The following is an 18,931-nucleotide window of genomic DNA, read 5'->3' as shown; positions in this document are numbered from 1 at the left end:
AACAAAAGCCTTGGAGTCAACATCAGCCCCTCCCTCATTCACTGGACAATCAATCAAATTGTCAATAAATCATGCTACTTCTATCTCAGATGCCACTGCCTTAGTTCTGGCCCTCTTCACCTTTTAAACAGATTATTATTGTTTCCTTACTAGTAATCTAACAGGTTCTTCCCTTAAAAAGAAATCTTCCATGTGTCCTGACTTCCAGAATTATCTTTCTAAAATCAAAATCTCATCATGTCACCCCTTTGTAAGAAACCCTTCAAAGGTTCCCAATTTCCTGTACAGGAATGTCCAAGCTTCCTGGCAGGACAATTCAGAATCCTCCCCAATTGGACACAAGCTTATGTCTTCAACCTCTCTCTTTCCAGTGCTATATCCCTTTTTACCTCTGCCTAGTAACTCTATACTTCTCACCAGACCCCAAGTACACCAGATACAGTTCTGATTTTGTTCCCCTACATTTGCTGTTTTTTCCATCCTGGAGTATACTTTCCCAAGTAAATAAACTTCTATTCATTCTTCAAAACCCAGTGTAAATGTTACTTTTGCAAAACTTTCCCAAGCAGAGTTTGTCTTTCTCTCCTCTTCACTGCTATCCCATGTTTCTCACACTGCTGTTCAAACGTGTTTCATAATAGATAGATTTTTCTCACACTGCATGCCTTCCACCCAACTGAGAGTGCATTTAAGGCAGGAACAGTGTCATCCAGATTCATGCTCCTTCCCCATCTCAAATCTACCACAGGAGCTGGCACATCAGAAGACTCAATAAATATTTATTGAGTGACCAGGTGAAGAAAATATAAAAGCATTTATTAAAAAAAAAAAACTTTTAAAAATAAAAGAGCATTCAAAGACTTAAAAATATATCAACTTTTATGATATAATAACATTCCTCTTCTCTTACCTGAGCCCAAGAGAAAAATGAAAAAGATGTTAAGGGAATAGGTGTAGTGTTCTTTTTAAGATCTGCTCAGTCTCTAAAAGATATAAATTTGGCAGCCTGATATGGAAGAGTCAAGATGAGCACATAGGACTTTCTAGAAGGCAGCGTTCACTTTCTACCCAGAGTGAGCCAGCAAAACCACAGAAGCCTATGTACAGTTTTCCTTGGACTGTATATATGTCTAGATTATAGTAGCTGGATAGCTCTAGGGAAAGTTATTGACTTTCATGTAAACCCAAAAGAAAGAAAATCTGCTCAAATCCAGAGGGAACTTGTTAAGTCAGAGAACAACTAGGCCTCTCTTGTAATAATTCAAGTAATTATGAGAAAATCATAACCTGTAAATATGACACGGAGCACCGTGGACCTACATTTGGTCCTCACAGGAAAAACAGCAGTGGAGTTTGATTGAATGTTATTCTTAAAAGTATTAATGTTAGAGCATAGTTCCTCAAAGTGTGTGTTAGGGAACATACACTTTGTAGTTAAAAGAGTCTGGAAAATGAGCCTAGTATATGGTCTTTTTAGAACATCATAAAGACGATAGATATAGTAAGCCTCTGAGAAGTCTCATTGAAGTTGTTCTATATTTACTGTTTCTCAAACACATTTGGCTACCCTTGTTTTCTTTTAAATATCCAGCAGAACTAGTGCTCAATAATGATGTATGGAATGCAGAAATTAAGAAAGTTACAGTTGGTAGTCTCGTGATAAGAATTAAGTGATTAGGCTGGAGTAGCCCTCTGACTCTTGAAAAAAAGGAGGAATAATACAAACCCTAGTGCACTTAGAATGATGATCCCTCCCTGTGGTGGCTCTCAAGAAGATATGTGCACTCCTAATCCTTGGGACCTGTGAATATTACATAATATGGCAAAAGAGTGAGGATTGCCTTATATGGCAAAAGATGTAATGAAAAATCATAGAGGAGGAGCTTATCCTAGATTATAAATATAATTATATGTATCTTTATAAGACAGACACACAGGTGAGAAACAGAAGCAGAGATGCGAGTACCAGGGTAGGCATGGGAAGCTGGAAGAGGACTCGATTCTTCCCCAGAGCCCCTGGAGGGAGTGTGCCCTGCAAACCCCTGGATTTCAGACTTCTGGCCTCCAGAGTGTGAGAGAATACATTTCTGTTGTTTTTAAGCCACCAAGTTTGCAGTCATTTGTTATAGCAGCCGCAGGAAACTAATACACCCCAGTTGAGCACCTCTCTGACTGAGGCAGTAAGCAATGTTCACCAGCCTCCACAATGTTCCCGAAGGTAAGGGATGCGCTTGCCACTTCTACCTCTGGCATCCCAATTTTGTTAAATAACCTGCCATAGCCCTTCTTGAACCTATTTATATATAATTGCCCACATAATATCTTGAGGCAATGAGTTTCATAAATTTACTACCCACTGTGAACGGCATCTTGACGTAAGGAGTTTTTTATGGCACGGTACATTTTCGTGATGAATCCATTTGCCCCTTTTTTCACCTTTTGCTTAACACTTCTATCACTAGCTTAAATATACGTGGGAGACAATTGAACTCCGCTAAAGAGGACAAAGGTCAGAGAGGAGAACTTGAAGCAGGGAGACCATATTCATGAGACATGTAAAAGCAGCTCCTTCTGAAGTTGGCGGTGTCTGTGGAAAGTGTCCTGTGTAGAGGGCTGAGGTGCCTGCTGGGAGCACTAGTAGAGGACCTTGAGGCAAATATTCATCCTTGGGACATTTTAAGAGGAGGTGACCCAGAGGCAAATCATGCAGAAATACAGAAATTAAACCCAGCACGCGAATCTGCCTCTGCCAGATAACAAGACACATTTTCTTTGGGCCTTTAATAGGAAAGTGAGCATGTCCTATTTCCTGTTGATTGGATCAACAGTGCATAATCTTGATGAGCCTGGTGGAAAGGTCTTAAGGATGAAGCCTAGAGACATGACTTATTGCTTTTTTTTGCCACTGGCATTCCATCTGCCACCAAGAGTCCAATTAAAAGAAAAAAAATAATTTACTATAAAGAATTGGAATTTGCAGTCTGCGTGTTTAAATGCTAATAGATATTATAAACAGAGCTTATGAAACTTTGGTTACTTAACATTAGTTAAACCTTACTTAAGATTCTAGAACATTTATTCTCAAACTTTAGGCAGTAAGTCAAAAGTGAAGGGTTCCCTATCCCCAGTTTTTCCTGAGTCTATAGGTGCAGGGAAAGTAAGGATGATGAGAAGAATGCCATGTGCTGAGAAATGTTTCAGAATGTGTGCGTGTGTGTGTGTGTTAAATTTTAACAGTGTAGTGGTCAGCCCCCGCCTCCCCTTTTATACATGCTACAGTTTGCATTGGGGGTAAGACAGGAGGCAGAAGAATACAGATATATTCATATATATATATATACACACACATAAAGAGGGAGAGAGATTCAAACACCTGGTACCGTTGTCTACAGTTACTAAAACATTAAATACATAAATCTGTTCAAATTATCATCTTAACTATCTTGAAAACAATTGTATAACACACTCAAATGACATCTCTTTGGTAAATCTTTATACTCTTGAAAGAGATTTATAAACTTAAAAGGAATAAAAATAATTGTTAACATTTAGTGAGGACGTCCTGTGTTCCAAGTGCTTTATGCATATAATGGGTTTAATTCTCACAAGAGCCCATGAGGCAGATGCCATGTTTACCACTCTTTTATAGATGAAGAAACAGAGGCCTGTTCCCAAGGTCACACCAGTATTGAGAAGTAGAATAAGTATTTGAATTCAAACAGACTATATCTTTTAAACATTTGCTTTCCATATTTTCATTTATTGAAGTTTAAGCCCTTGTATATGATTTTATCATTGAAGAAATTCTACATAGCTATTTTATTTTTCTATGATTTAGAACATCAATTCCCTCTTTTTCTATCTACCAAGTTTGGATCACTAAATAGAACTGTTTTGAAACTCTAAAGTAAAAGAGAACAATTGGCACATTTTCTACATCAAGGCTTCCAGGAAGTTAAATACCCAAAACCCCTTCATCCCATGCAAGATGGATGGTCAGGGTACATTCTAGAATGTTACAAATTCCATCTTTTCTAGGTCCTTTTAATAATCCCCTACCGAACACAGAGCACTAAGCAATCTCTTCTCACAATTACAACAGCAGGGACCCAAACTGCATGGCCATAAATAGCTTTAAGGCCACCCATCTTTTTCATTAGCAAGAAGGGATAATACCTCTCTTATGGATGTAAAAACACACTCACATTAAACTGCCCTTCACAGAATTACTGATTCAACTCCTGAAATTTTTTCTGATTGTTTTCTCACTTTTAAAAACTTAGATCACTTTCTACTTGAAGTCTTTTTTTTTTTTTTTTTTCCACAGTGACAGTGCAGAGGAGTGATCTTATTTTCATGGTAATAAAAACAGGGCTTCTCATGAAGGCAAAGCTGATAACTGTTGATTATGATGCCCTCCCTTCCCTACACTCCACTTCTATTTCTTACTATATGTTTCTGTTTTATCTTCTCTAGGCCAATTCCCTATATTAAAGCCACTGTTGGGCCTCTCTCTCTTTTTACTCCTGATCACAACTTTAATACAGGTTCCATAAGCATCACACCCTTTGAACAGCAGCCACTTAACTTCTTTTGGAATAGGGAATAGGGACTCCACAGGTTCAGGACCCACACTTCCCAGAATAAGGGTATTCACTGCTTCCTGACAGTTCCAGTCTACACGAAGAAAAAACAGCAAGAAATCCAAGGCCTCCAAAGGATAGATGAGTCCCTTTCTGCCTGGAGTAACATCAGTGTGGGGAATACAAACAATTGAGATAATGACCCTGTCATCAAAACCTTTTGGATTCAATCAGGAGGGAAAATCATGCAGGGAGAATGGATGACAAAGTCAACCCTTAAGAGGATAAATTCCAACCCCCTCCACCTTTTTATATAAGTCCTTTGGGATATGAGCCTCCCAGCCTCTGAAACCTCCTCTCCAACTAATCCTGACCTGCGGGACTGCATTCTCAAGTGCATCAAGATCCTTCTTGCTTCTCCACCTTGGTACCTATACCTCCTTCCACGTGGAAAGTCAGTCCTTCTTTGTCGGCCTGACAAGCTCCTTCTTCCCCACTTCAGATTTAACTCTGTCACTTCTCCTGGCGAGTTCTCCTTATTTACTCAAGGCAGTTCTGCACCTTTTACCATTTATCTCTTTGCTCCAAATACATCCATAGAGGCAGGCAGGAACTATGGTTTTATTGTCTCTAGCACTTAGCTGTGGAGTCTGATCCCTACTAAGTGCTCAATAAGGCTTAGGTGTTTGAGTGGCCAGGAGTATAGCAGAGTAATTAAGTGGTTACGTTCTGCTATTAGACAAATCTGTGTTCACATCCAGCCCTGGTACTTACTACCCAGGTGACCTTATGAAATTTCCTTAAGCTTCAGTTTTTCCTCTATAAAATGAATATACTATCTATCTTAGAGGCTTATTGCTATGATAAAAAGTGATATGTGAGGAAATGCAGTAAGACTTGGAAAACAGTTGTTACTAGTATTGTCATTATTACTAAGAATAGCTTAAATATAATAGAGTAAAATTTCGTATATCCATGTCGAGGATATAATGACTAGAAGAGCAATGGGTCAGATGTAGGTAAACCCCAGCAAAGTTTCTGGAGGAAGGGGCCTTTAAAATTTAAAGGTGTTAATGAAAACAGAAGTCATAGACTGGAGAAAAAAATTACTGCAGGAAGAGACAATGATACCAGGAGCAGATAAATAACATTGAAGTATATGGAAGGAGGTTGACAAAATGACGATGCTGAGACATAATGGTGGTAAGATGTTGAACAACAGGCAGAGTCACCAAGATGGGACATGGATCCCAGTGAGAGCTCTTGAGTCATGAAATAAAGTGAGTATTGGAAATTTTTCACGCAGTTGTATCTAAGATCTTTTTGAAGCAGGAAGAGACTTGAAGGCAGAGAGAACAAATAAAAAAGACTGCGGTAAACCGGGAAGTCCATGTGGATACCAGAGGGCTGTCCCTTACATCATGCTAATGAACTGATGCTAAATGAGTTCACTTTGGCAATTTTTTTGGAGTGTTATTTACACTTGCTGACGAAAAGCCACTTATTGACTGAAGTTGAAGCAACCAGAGAAACAGCTTTACTTGAGAAGCCTAGAAGTGAGTTAATGGCCAATCCCCAAAGGGAGAAGAGTCAGCACTTTTCAAGCATTTGCTGATCAAGACTTTTGCATATCTGAGCTCCTGCACATCAAAGAGGACTTCCCACTGGGTTTGCTTACCCCTTTAACTAAGTCCTTGAATTTAAGGACAGGAGAAGTTCCTGTAAGTGGAGAATTACAAATAGTCAGAAGTTGCATTCAGAGTAATATAGCTGTTCTTCCTATTAGAAAATGATGCAGCTGGAGTGTTATTAATTGAGCAAAAATACTGCCCGCCTGGGGCCTAGTGATCTTCACCCAGGGGTCGTAAAATCTGCAGGTATCAGAATTCATTTGTGAAGTGCCTCATGACTGTCCTGAAAGATTGGGATCCAAAGGTGAAAAGTCTCTTCACAAAGAGGTCAGATCACTAAGGTCAGTATGCTCAGGATTGGGTCCCAAGGGTCAGAATGCCCTGCCAACAAGACTTCAACCAGAGTGTAGAACTGGAAGAAACCTGTGGGTGAGGGTGAAGCAAGAGAAAGATAAATAGGCTTATCTGCCAGGGTTAAAGAAATATGGGCCATGAAATCTGGCAAACCTAACTGTGTTTGGAAACAGACTTGTAAATTTAAATTGGGTTAGTAAGAATTTGACATATTTCAGAGCAATGAAAGTGTGCTTGTCTCCATATAAGGCCCAAGGTGTCAATTTCATTGTTTGTTGCGTACAGTCAAGACCTAACCCACTAGTGCGTTAACCCACATTTTCTGTGTGTTGTTCTTAGAAGTGATTATATTCTTTAGAAGTTGGATCTGAAAATGATGACATTAAGATTCAAGTGCCGACAGTTTCCTAGCACTGTATTCCATATATTTGCAGAGACCAAAATGAGGCATTAATTATTTAAGGCATTATCTTTAAATATGTATCAAATGCATTTTAAACAGTTTTTGTCTCAAATTTTAACTACTACTTTCCTAGAAAAAAATGTGTCTCAACTTTAGGTCTAGTTTATTTCATTTCATATTTTTATTCTGAAATTTATAGCACCAATAGATTTGACAGACCCAATAATTTGGAATCAGTCATTAACAAAATAGCCAAATGGAGGTTTACAATAAAAACTATTAGATATGTACCATGTTATTTTTTTAAAATACATTGGTGAAAGATAGCTATTATTATGAAACCTTACATTTTAGGATGCTTTGTAATTCACAGAACATTTTAAAATATGTTACTCCATTTGATGGCCACTAGACACAATATACCATATATAAGTAATCAAGTTAATTGTGAGATATTTTTGGTATTAAATGGCAGCTGGACATGTTAAAGACAATGGACCATATTTCCATTTTGGGCATGTAATTTCAATTAGCTCAAATAAGATTATGTATTTCATCCCATGGGAACTGTATCAAAAATAAATTCATATGACTTAATATTATTAAAATGTTATCATCTTTGGCTTCCTTCTTCTCTGGAATGTACCAGGCACCATGCAGAATGTGGAAAGTTTACATAATACAGAACAACAACATAAATTTTGAGATGTAATTCTGTTGTCTTTTCAAGACATACTGCAGTAGGACTAACAACTATACATCTCAATTTTAGCAAGATCCAATTTTCCCTTCTAAACCAAAGAGTCACTCCCAAGATTCAGACTTTCATTTTGTAAAATTATTCCATTAAAAATACACAAGAAACACCAAGACTGTAAAATAACAAAAATGTGTGACTATAGACAAAATTGTTGTCTTATAATGAAGTGATGATTCATTAATCACTTTCAAACTGTACATTCTGATTTGTAGATGACTTCCAATGTAATATATTGAGTACTGAAAGCTACATGTGATGGTTAATTTAGTATTTTACAATAAGAAGAAAAAGTTGACATTTGTAAGGGCAAATTAATACTTGATGAGATAGTCCTGAAGATGATGTTCTTATTGTGACAGTCCCTTCTCCAAATGACTTGGAAGGGCCCTAAAACCTGGGCTGTTACCCTAAGAAACATGTTTAAAATATTTCACTTTAACCAGACTCTGAGGTTTTCTTCGAGTAAAACCAAGCATTTGATATGTACCCCAGGTAATTATTTCACATACAAGATCAAAGTTTTATACTTCTTGCTTGACTTCCAAAATAGGGCACAATTGGTGTTCAAAGCATACTTGTTTATTTGAAAAATAGTATTAAAGTCATTTCCTCCCATAGATGCTATTATTGCTAGTTAATTCTATTAACCATTAGTAAAGATCTTTCTCTCTAAGATTAGCTAATTTTCATATTCATGAGAATTTTTCTCATTTTTATACAAGCTAAAAATTCAGAGGAAGTATCACAAGGTAAGACAACAACTTCAATTTAATGTGTTTTATAAAGTCTCTTACTCTCCCCTCCATTCCTTCTAGGGATTTAATGTGGAAGGAAAATGTTATAGCACGTTCTCAATCCAATGGTTAAATTATGAACTCTAGACTAAAAACACCTGTGTTCAAATTTGGGCTTCACCAAATTGAGCAAGTTATTCAAACTTTCTAAAATTCTATCTATAGAGAATACAGAATATATCTCATAGGTATCTGTGAGAACTAAATGAGATAATGTTTCCAAAATGACTGGCCCTTAGTAAGTATTCAGTAAACATTAACTATTATTTCATTATTACTTATAACTTGGCCTTACCCATTTCCCCATCTAAGAACTTAAGAAAAATAAATCACAGTCTATTCAAATGTCTGAAAGAAAATGTAATAGATACCTCAGACTCTATCTTCACTCTTATTAACCCAGTGTGAAAACCAGAGTGGGGCATAGTTTATCAGACCAAAGATCAGACTTATATATTCCAACTTTTCCCATATTTCACCTTTTCCCTCTTCTTTAGTATACCTTTTTCTCATATTTTGTTCACACTGGCCCAATTTGCTGTTAGAGATAAATCACTCATCCATGAATGGTCCCAGCCATTCCCCTCGTCCTGCTTGCTAAAGAGGATTTGCCATTGCTCTCTTAGTTTCTTCCCATCCCTGGCTGTCTACTGAGAATCTTCCTTTGCCAGATTGGTTCCTCTGATCTTCTGTGATGCAAACTCAAAAGGAAAGTGGTGGGAATAAAAACAAAACAAAAATCCAACCAAACAACCACAAAAGAAATAGTACTCAGACTGGGTCAGGGGAAAGAGTCTCAGAGAGTTTTGGAATTAAGAAGCATGGGGGCAACTACAGTGTGTGAAACAAGAACAGAAAGGGATTTAAAAGGCAATGCATTGGGCCTGTGTTCTCTTTGTGGCATTCTAGAAATAGAAGGAGAGAAGTTTAGTTATTTGGAAATAATATTTTGGTTCCAAGTCTATAACTCTGAGACTGGACCACATGGCCCATGGCTTTATAACCATTACCTAAATTAAGTGCATGACTAAGATTTATTATAAAGTGTGGGAAGAAAATTTTCAGATACAAATAGTTATAGTAGTGTACTAGGACAATTCCTGGTACTCACTGTTGGCTAAATAGCCTTAAGCACTGGGCTCCACCAAGCAACAATCAATGAATCTGTTCAATCAGTCTTAAACAGCTGCATTTGTTGCAGGAAAAGAAAGTGGAGCATGAGAGGAAGGTCACGTCCCAGGTCTCAGGTAATTCCCTGGGACAGCCACCAAGTGTAGGTTCTTGGCTTCGTGTAGGAAAGAATTCAAGAACAAGCCATAATAAAGTGAAAGAAGGTTTATTCAGGGAGATACACACTCCATAGACAGAGTGTGTGCCATCTAAGAAGGCAAGAGGCACCAGGGTATGGGGTTGTCAGTTTTTACTGGGGTGAGTAATTTCATAGGCAAATGAGTAAGAGGAGCATTCCAGCTATTTTGGAGAAGGGGTGGAGATTTCCAGGAATTGGGCCAATGCCCATTTTTTGGCCTTTTATGGTCAGCCTCAGAACTGTCATGGTGCCTGTGAGTATGTCATTTAGCTTGTTGATGTATTACAATGAGAGTATACTGAGGCTCAAGGTCTAGTGGAAGTTGACTCGTCCGCCATCTTGGACCTAGTTGGTTCTAACCAGTTTATGTCATGTCCTCAATGGCTGTCATTCTTTTTTTTTTGCGGTACTTGGGCCTCTCACTGTTGTGTTGTGGCCTCTCCCGTTGTGGAGCACAGGCTCCGGACGCGCAGGCTCAGCGGCCATGGCTCACGGGCCCAGCCGCTCCGTGGCATGTGGGATCTTCCCGGGCGGGGGCACAAACCCGCATCCCCTACATCGGCAGGCGGACTCCCAACCACTGCGCCACCAGGGAAGCCCGGCTGTCATTCTTTTAAAGGTTGTGCCCTGTCCTCTTCCTGCCTCACATTCATTGAGTAACATTATCCATCTGCATTGTAATTTTCCTACACATTTAAAAATACTTAATATTTCTCTTTCTTGCTTTATATTTTAGCCCACAGGTTTCTGCTTCTCTGTCTTCAAGATAATCTTTAAATCCATGAACACTTTTGGGAAGGGAATATTTTTGTTACTGAACACAAGTTCATGTACTCAACACACAGTGAGGCCAAACAAACCTAAACGCTGGAATTTGGAGCAGAGAAAGGTTTATTGCAAGGCCAAGCAAGGAGAATGTGCAGTTCATGCTCAAAAAAAAAAAAAAAAACCGGAAGTCCCTGATAGTTTTTTGGGGACGAGTTTTTACAGACAGAATCTGAGGTGAGGGCTGCAAGGTGTGTGACTGTCTTCTGATTTGTTGGTTGTGAGGTAAAAGGGTGGTGCTCCAGGAATCTTGTACCCAGTCTGAAGTTACCATCCTTCACCTGGGTGGGGACCTTAGTTCCTGCAGAAGAATTCAAAGATATTGTTATGCATATTCCTTGAGGAGGAACCAGGATGCTGCCCCATGATTGTACTATTGTTTCTTGACTGTTTCTCCCTTGTTTCTGCATTCCCTCCCTTTTCTGATTAACAACTGTTTGAAGCCACACTTTGGAACTCAGGGAAGGTCAAGGAGACTGAATGAGACCTATTTCCTACAAACAAGAAACAGGGACATGGAAAGGATTTGTACTGAGAAGGTTCCACAGAGTCCTGCTCTGTTTCATTTTCCCACAGCAATCATCATTAGCCTTTGCAGTCTTGAGAATGAATGGTCCCTAAGAAACAAACACAAAGTATAGATGCATTATTATCTTAATTCCCAACTGGACTTCTTCCCTTCCTCCTCTTAGTGCTTTCTCCACAAATCCTGCAGCTTATCAACCTAAAAACAAATTTGATTGTCAAATTGTAGCAGAATATGACACTTAGGCATAATGATTATTTTGAGCTAAAGACAATTAAGAAAAAGCTCTCTACCCTCCCCCTATTTGTCTAAGCAGGACATAAATTTGTAAATGTGTCTCCCCTCCCCTCTCTACCAGAAAGACAGAAGTTAATCACCAGAGACAATTCTAGACCCTTACCAGTCTAAAGACAGCACCAGAGAAACCTATGTAACAAATTTTTACTAAATAACCCTTATCTTCCATTAGTTTCCCCCATATATTTATCTTCAGAACTTGCCCCCCAGATACTCAATGTCCTTTTCCTCTGTCTTACCATTTCTCTAAAAATTTATTATTCTTTTCTTAAGGTGACATGTAAGCCCAAGTTCTAATCACCCTTTATGTGTTAGTCATCACTGGGTACTTCTATGTGTATGTACTATGCATGTTAAAAACTTCTGTTTGTTATTCTCTTATTAATCGGCTTTTGTGAGTCTGATTTACAAGGCATCAGCCAATGAACCTAAGATAAGTAGAAGGAAAACAGTTTTCCTCCCCCAGATTACCATGCTCATGCTTTAAAATGTCTGTTGACTTCTTAAATACCTACAGAATAAAATCCCATCTCCATAGATGGCTCTTCCAAACTGAGCCCCAACCTGTTTCTCCAACCACTCCTTTCCAAAACATTCTCTACTGGTCCACACAAAAGCTTTTCCCTACTGCCTGAAGACAATTTACCCAGGATATGGGTAGGATATTCTCTTATATGTATTGTTTTCTCTTTCTACAATACCCTTCCCTGGGAAAACTTGTACCTCTAACTAAACATTTTTTGACTCAGGTTATATCTCACCTCTTCGTTGTGGCTTTTCCTTAACTTCTGCAGATAATACTGGTACTCCTGAAGTACTATTATTTTTTTAACCTCCTTTAACCATGACAAAAACAAAAGAGAAAATTCTTATAAACCTCATGTTACAAGTAATAAATTGGGGGCTATAGAATTTAAATAATTTCTTTGAGGGCAAAACTGGCAAATTTGCCACCATTGTCTTAACAGCCAAGCAGTTGCTCCTTCTCTGTGCCCCTCTGTGTAGATTTCTAGTCATCCCTCTATTACAGTCCTTAGCAGTTAGTACTGAAAATATTTGTCTCAGTGTGTCTCCTCTGCATTTCTAACCGGATTTTTTTCCTGAGTTTAAGGTTTCTATAGCCCCAGGACTTGGTATGGTTCTTGGTATTCAAACGTCTCCTGAGTAAATGAAACAATTTGTCAATGAAATTTTGTTTTTAGTTTAAGAAAGAAAGGGAGCATGAGCTAACTTTTAACAAGCTTTATACAATTTACCAGACATTGTGCTAGATTCTACAAAGCTCATTCAAATTTATTTAATGAGTTTTATCAAAACTCTCTGTTTTTATCAAAGCTGATTTATATTTCAGAAAATATAATAACTTTATAGCACTTTAACCAAATGAAGTAAATCTTCTAAACATTCAGGAATTAGGTTCTTGCTGAAGACTTATTATGAGATTTGTTGAAGAGACATTTCTTACGTATTAATAAAGAAAAAAAAATCAGTGGAAACCAACTCAGAATCAAAGCAAAAGAGTTAAACACAGCTAATTTGTTCTTTTTCCACAGATTTAAACCCAGCAGTCTTTGCATCTCTTTTATTCATGTACTTGGCAGTAAACAGTCTCTCCATTCTGCTGTGTATTCTGTTTTATTTTAGGCTCTTTGGTGGCAAGTAGCAGACCATCTAAACCCAGCTTAAGCAAAAAGGAGATTTTGATATAGGAATTGAAGAGTGTCTCATCAACTCCACACCTTTAAAGGGATTGGAATCTTTAATAAAAGCTGTTAGAAACCCTGGCAGTGACTCTCAATCTCTCTCTCCCTCTATCTCTGTTTCTCTCTCTCAAAACTTCTCTCAACCTTTCTGTACATAGTCTCTCATCTCTATGATTCTCTTTGCCTGTTTCCATCATTCTTCTTTGTTATCTGTTTCTGTTTCTGCATGGTGGGAGATGGGTAGCTCTCCAACATCCAGGGACTTTTATCATGTTGTACATCTCTAGCCAAGTTTAGAGATGAACTAGATGACTCTGAGTATCAATTCCTTGGAGAAGGAATTTGATTGGCTCAGCGTGATCAGGTGTAAAGTCTGGGCAATTCAATAGTAGTAGTCAAAGTCTACTACTTTTGCAATAGACAAAGGTCTTGCAACAAACAAAGAGAAGCTAGAGATATGTAGGGGTGAATTTCTCAGAGAAGAGGGGGGGAGTGTCAATTGAGCAGATACCCCAATAATTGTCCATTTCACACATATTCTTATCCATATTTTTCCTTACATTTAAGCCAGTCAGAGTGTCTGTATGTTACATTTTTATTAGCTATTCAAAACACAATATTGAGGAGTCGATTTCTCAATGAATTTGTGGTAGATTCAATCCTAAAAATTTAGACCATTATTTCCTAGGCACTATAAAATCATTACAGATGATTGAATCCACACCTTACCTGATTGTTATGTAATTATCTCCACTTTTCCAAATAGAGAGATGCTTTCAGCTCAATGTAACTAAAACTAAAGAAAATCAGCAGAGGGAATGTCTTTTCTTATTACATTATAGTCATGTTTGTGTCATAACAGAATGGTTAAATGAAAGGAACATACCCATATCACTGCAGGACCAAATTAGCAAATTGAATAGTTTTGGTGTGTTCACAGAATAACTGATTAGACCATGTAACCTCGAGAGAGGAGTCTCCAATACACAGAAACGCCACATTGGAGGAGCCGCTGATCTAAGGATGTAATTGGATGTGGATGAATGGGTAAATCAGAAAATGCTTACCAAATTCTTCCCTAATATTGCCTAGTGCAAAATAATTAGCCTCCAGCCTTTAAAGACAGAAATAACATTTTTTGACTCATGTTTTTTAATATAAATACACTTGTAAAAAGAAAATCACTCTCAAAATTTGCCAAGTTTCCTTTTTTCTTAAGACAACCCCTCAAAAGTAGCTGACCAAAAACTCCTGTGACTAGGCAATAAACTGAGTGTACACATTCATCTTCTTGTTCTTCCAAAATGCCATTGAAATGACAATAAAAGTGTTCAAAAGAGAATAAATTGATAAAAACATCATAAAAGGAAGTGATGGAGGGTAAGAGGGTGGACAAAGAAGAAAATGAAAGCAGATGGGGGTCACAAGGAAGTGCACCCCTAGGATGGAGGAAATCATACACTCAACAGAATGTACACTCACTGAAGAATGTGTCAATCCAGGGAAGGCCCTTCTTCTAGGAGAAAATATGGAGAAATTCTAAGCTAAGAACCAGCAAATTAAAGAGAAGGAATGGGCAGTGGAACTGTGTCAGACAGGGTCCAACTGGGAAAACAAAAACCTTTATAGGTATCCCAAACCAGAAGAAACCAATCACTATAGAGAATGTGTTATCTTGATGTTGGGGAGAACTGGGGATGCCCAAGGACTTGACATGGTGATGCAACCCAAAGATTAGCAAAAGAAGTAGGCTTCTATCACCCCTACGGGCTAGAGGGACCAAATTAGTGTTACCAGAGCTCAAAGTCACAGCTGTTCAGCAGCAGATGAAACAATGGTAAGCCTGCCCACTAGAACCTGAGACCACAGAGGAAAGGATGGATTGGCAGGAGAGGTATGGAAGAAACACTACACTTCTTGAAATGCTGCCCAGGACACTGCTGCTGCCTGGGACACAAGACAGGGAGAAATACCCTGGCTTCTCTCTTCTTGCCTCACTCCAGTCTTCTCCCTGTGCTTCCCATTGGCTGAACCTGGCCAATTGTCAAGGGAAGCTGAGAAATAAGGTTTCTGCTCCATGGAGCAAGGCACACAGAGGTTGGGATTACATCTGAGATTATACAGCCATAGGACAATCAAGAGACAGTTGTCAGGAAAATACTTTCTATGGAAACTAACTCTGACAAGAGAGAACTAGGGTCTTCGGTGGGAGTTACTCCCCTAATTCTCATTACTTTTTTTTCCTAGGAGTAGAGAAGAGAAGGTCTGCCTGCCTACCCCTCTCCTCTACACAGTAAAGTGCATCTGCTGTTCTTTACACATGCAGTTCCTGGCAGAGGAAACCCATCACTGTTATTTACACTCATTAATGGAGTCTTTTATTCACAACATTAAGTAGACAACAAAAGAATGTCATTCACTTGAGGAAAACTAGAGGGTCAAAAAAAGTAATAAGATGAACAAACAGAACAAGTGATACCAGAGAACACAAATAATTTACTAAACAGAATTATAATTAGTCTCTTCAGAGACATGCAAAAGTATGTTACACACAGGGCTTCCTTGGTGGCACAGTGGTTAAGAATCTGCCTGCTAATACAGGAGACATGGGTTTGAGCCCTGGTCCAGGAAGCTCCCACGTGCCACAGAACAACTAAGCCCATGCACCACAACTACTGAGCCCATGCATCACAACTAATGAAGCCCATGCACCTAGAGCCCATGCTCCACAACAAGAGAAGCCACCACAATGAGAAGCCCATGCACCGCAACAAAGAGTAGCCTCCACTCGCTGCAAATAGAGAAAGCCCACTTGCAGCAATGAAGACCCAATGCAGCCAAAAGTAAATAAGTTAAATTAATTAATTAAAAAAAAATGTTGTCCACAAAAATATTCTCACATTCAGGAAGAAATTACTGTGGAAAAGGAACAATTAGAAAATGAGCATTCTTGGAAACTAGATATGACTGGCAAATTTTTAGAAATTTATTAAAGTGCTGTAATATGAGTGAAAATGATCTTAATCGAGAACATAAAGCCAGACCCCTAAAGATTAAGTATATATGTTAAAGGATAAACTGACCACATTACAATTTACAAGACTTTATTTGGGCACACACTGATTCAAGCTGGGCGGCACCAGACAGAAAGGAGTTAAGAACACTCCACTGACAAGCTGGGGAAAGGCTTTTATAGAGAAGACAGAAAAGCAGAACAAAAAATTATTTGAGTGGCTATACCTTAAGGAATTACCTTATTTGGGAAAGCCTAGTTGGATGTTTGTCATTAACTGTCCTCAAGTTTCCTTTTCTCAGATTCGAAAGCATTGACTCTGGCTTAGGTTTTGGTTTGTTTACAGAGGCCACCAAGGTGTTAAAACCACCTCAGTCTAATGGCCTTGTTTAACTAAATATATATGTAATTAATATATATAACTTTATATATAAATTTATATATGTAGAAAATATATTTACATAAATATAAAAGAAAAATTTTAATATATATAAAATATAATTATAACTTTAATATAGGATACTTTATATTATATATATTTAATATATCATTACTTTAATATATATATTAAAGAAAAATTAAGAGACATGGAGAATTCATCAGGAGTGTCCATATCCCTATCTGAAAGTCCCAAAAAAGAAAAAAAAAAAAAATAGAAACACAAATTCAGCAGGAGAAAATGGAAGAAGTCAGAGGGGAACGAGGAGGAGCAAAGTGATGGGAGTTAAAGAAATGCCCAAATGCCAACTGGGTACAGGATGAGAAATTCATATCTAGACACCAACAAGAACTAGATATCTCCTTTAGAGTTCTCAGTCTGAGGGTAACAAAAATGTGAGGGTATTAAATAAAGACATTTTTGAACACAAAATGAATTATCTTTACTTACCACTTCTTTAAAAAAATTATGGTTTCTCTTCAAACCAACAAAAAAGGCATTGAAGAAAGAGAAGCCATAGGATCTAAGAAAGAGTGTACCCAAGAGTAATAGGCTCTGTGGCATGTGAGAAGAAAAATGGTCAAAACTGAAACGCAAATATCGAGGGTTCTAACCACAATGTTTTCAAGAACAAATGGATTAACCTCCACATATAATATACTTAAAAGGCAGGATTATCCTGAGGCTAAAATAAAAGCCTAAGCTGCTTCTTCCAAAAAAGACAATTAAAAGAAGATTGGAAACTCATGAAAAAGCAAAGACTTACATGAGGAAGCATTGACCAAATATGAAGAAAAGTGCAATGTGGGATGATTTTCAGCTCCTCGTGGTGTGGAAGGAAAGAGAGCTCCATGACTTCTACTCTTGGAATGTCACTTGTCACCTGGACAAGGTTTAGTGAAGTAGGATTATAATATTCTCCCTAGTTCTATGGTGATTAATAATTACTGTAATTATAATATTGAAAACATTTATTGGTTCTGAATTTTAGAATATAAAATATAGATAAAGGGTTAAATATATACTTAATTTTAATGGTAAGAGAAGGAAGCTGAAAGGAGGGTGAATGAAAAAGACACTGGAGATAGCTTTACCATCACCTCCATCTGGAAGATACAATATCTGGATTCCATATTCTATCTTCTACTAATCAAATAACCTTGTGGCTGACAGGGTCTTGGTGCTCCGGCTGGGTGTCAGACCTGTGCCTCTGAGGTGAGAGAGCCAAGTTCAGGACATTGGTCCACCAGAGACCTCCTGGCTCCACATAATATCAAACGGTGAAAGCTCTAGCAGAGATCTCCATCTCAACTCTAAGACCCAGTTCCACTCAACGACGAGCAAGCTACAGTGCTGCACACCTTATGTCAAACAATTAGCAAGACAGGAACACAACCACACCCATTAGCAGAAAGGCTGCCTAAAATCATAATAAGGTCACAGACACTCCAAAACACACCACCGGACGTGGTCGTACCCACCAGAAAGACAAGATCCATCTTCACCCACCAAAATACAGGCACTAGTCCCCTCCACCAGGAAACCTACACAGCCCACTGAATCAACATTAGCCACTGGAGGCAGACACCAAAAACAACGGGAACTATGAACCTGCACAGCCTGTGAAAAGGAGACCCCAAACACAGTAAGTTAAGCAAAATGAGAAGACAGAGAAACACACAGCAGATGAAGGAGCAAGGTAAAAAAAAAAAAAAACCCAGAACAAATAAATGAAGAGGAAATAGACAGTCTACCTGAAAAAGAATTCAGACTAATGATAGTAAAGATGATCCAAAATCTTGGAAATGAATGGAGAAAATACAAGAAACATTTAACAAAGACCTAGAAGAAATAATGAGCAAAAAAAAAAATGATGAACAACACACAATAAATGAAATTAAAAATTCTCTAGAAGGAATCAATAGCAGAATAACTGAGGCAGAAGAACGGATAAGTGACCTGGAAGGTAAAATAGTGAAAATAACTTCCACAGAGCAGAATAAAGGAAAAAGAATGAAAAGAATTGAGGACAGTCTCACAGACCTCTGGGACAACATTAAACACAACGACATTCAAAATATAGGGGTCCCAGAAGAAGAGAAAAAGAGAGGGACTGAGAAAATATTTGAAGAGACTATATTTGAAAACTTCCCTAATATGGGAAAGGAAATAGTCAAACAAGTCCAGGAAGTGCATAGAGTCCAATACAGGATAAATCCAAGGAGAAACATGCCAAGACACATATTAATCAAACTATCAAAAATTAAATACAAAGAAAAAATATTAAAAGCAGC

General features: G+C 38.0%; 1 long non-coding RNA gene across 2 annotated transcripts in view; it reads right to left on the bottom strand.

The window, feature by feature from the left end:
- The window catches only part of LOC309823096, a 39,881-nt gene that overhangs the window by 10,428 nt on the left and 10,522 nt on the right, over nt 1-18,931 (bottom strand). The window contains exon 3 of one of the 2 annotated variants that reach the window (XR_014296811.1): nt 10,855-10,960. The exons of the other annotated variant lie outside the window; for it this stretch is intronic. This is a non-coding gene — a long non-coding RNA (uncharacterized lncRNA). Of the gene's footprint in view, nt 1-10,854; nt 10,961-18,931 lie in introns of those variants that run through there. 2 annotated transcript variants of the gene reach the window in all.

Source organism: Grampus griseus, assembly GCF_964374135.1.
Source record: "Grampus griseus genome assembly, chromosome: 5".
NCBI lineage: Eukaryota > Metazoa > Chordata > Mammalia > Artiodactyla > Delphinidae > Grampus > Grampus griseus.
Note: the sequence above shows the minus strand (reverse complement) of the source record. Positions and strands in the feature narration are given on the sequence as shown.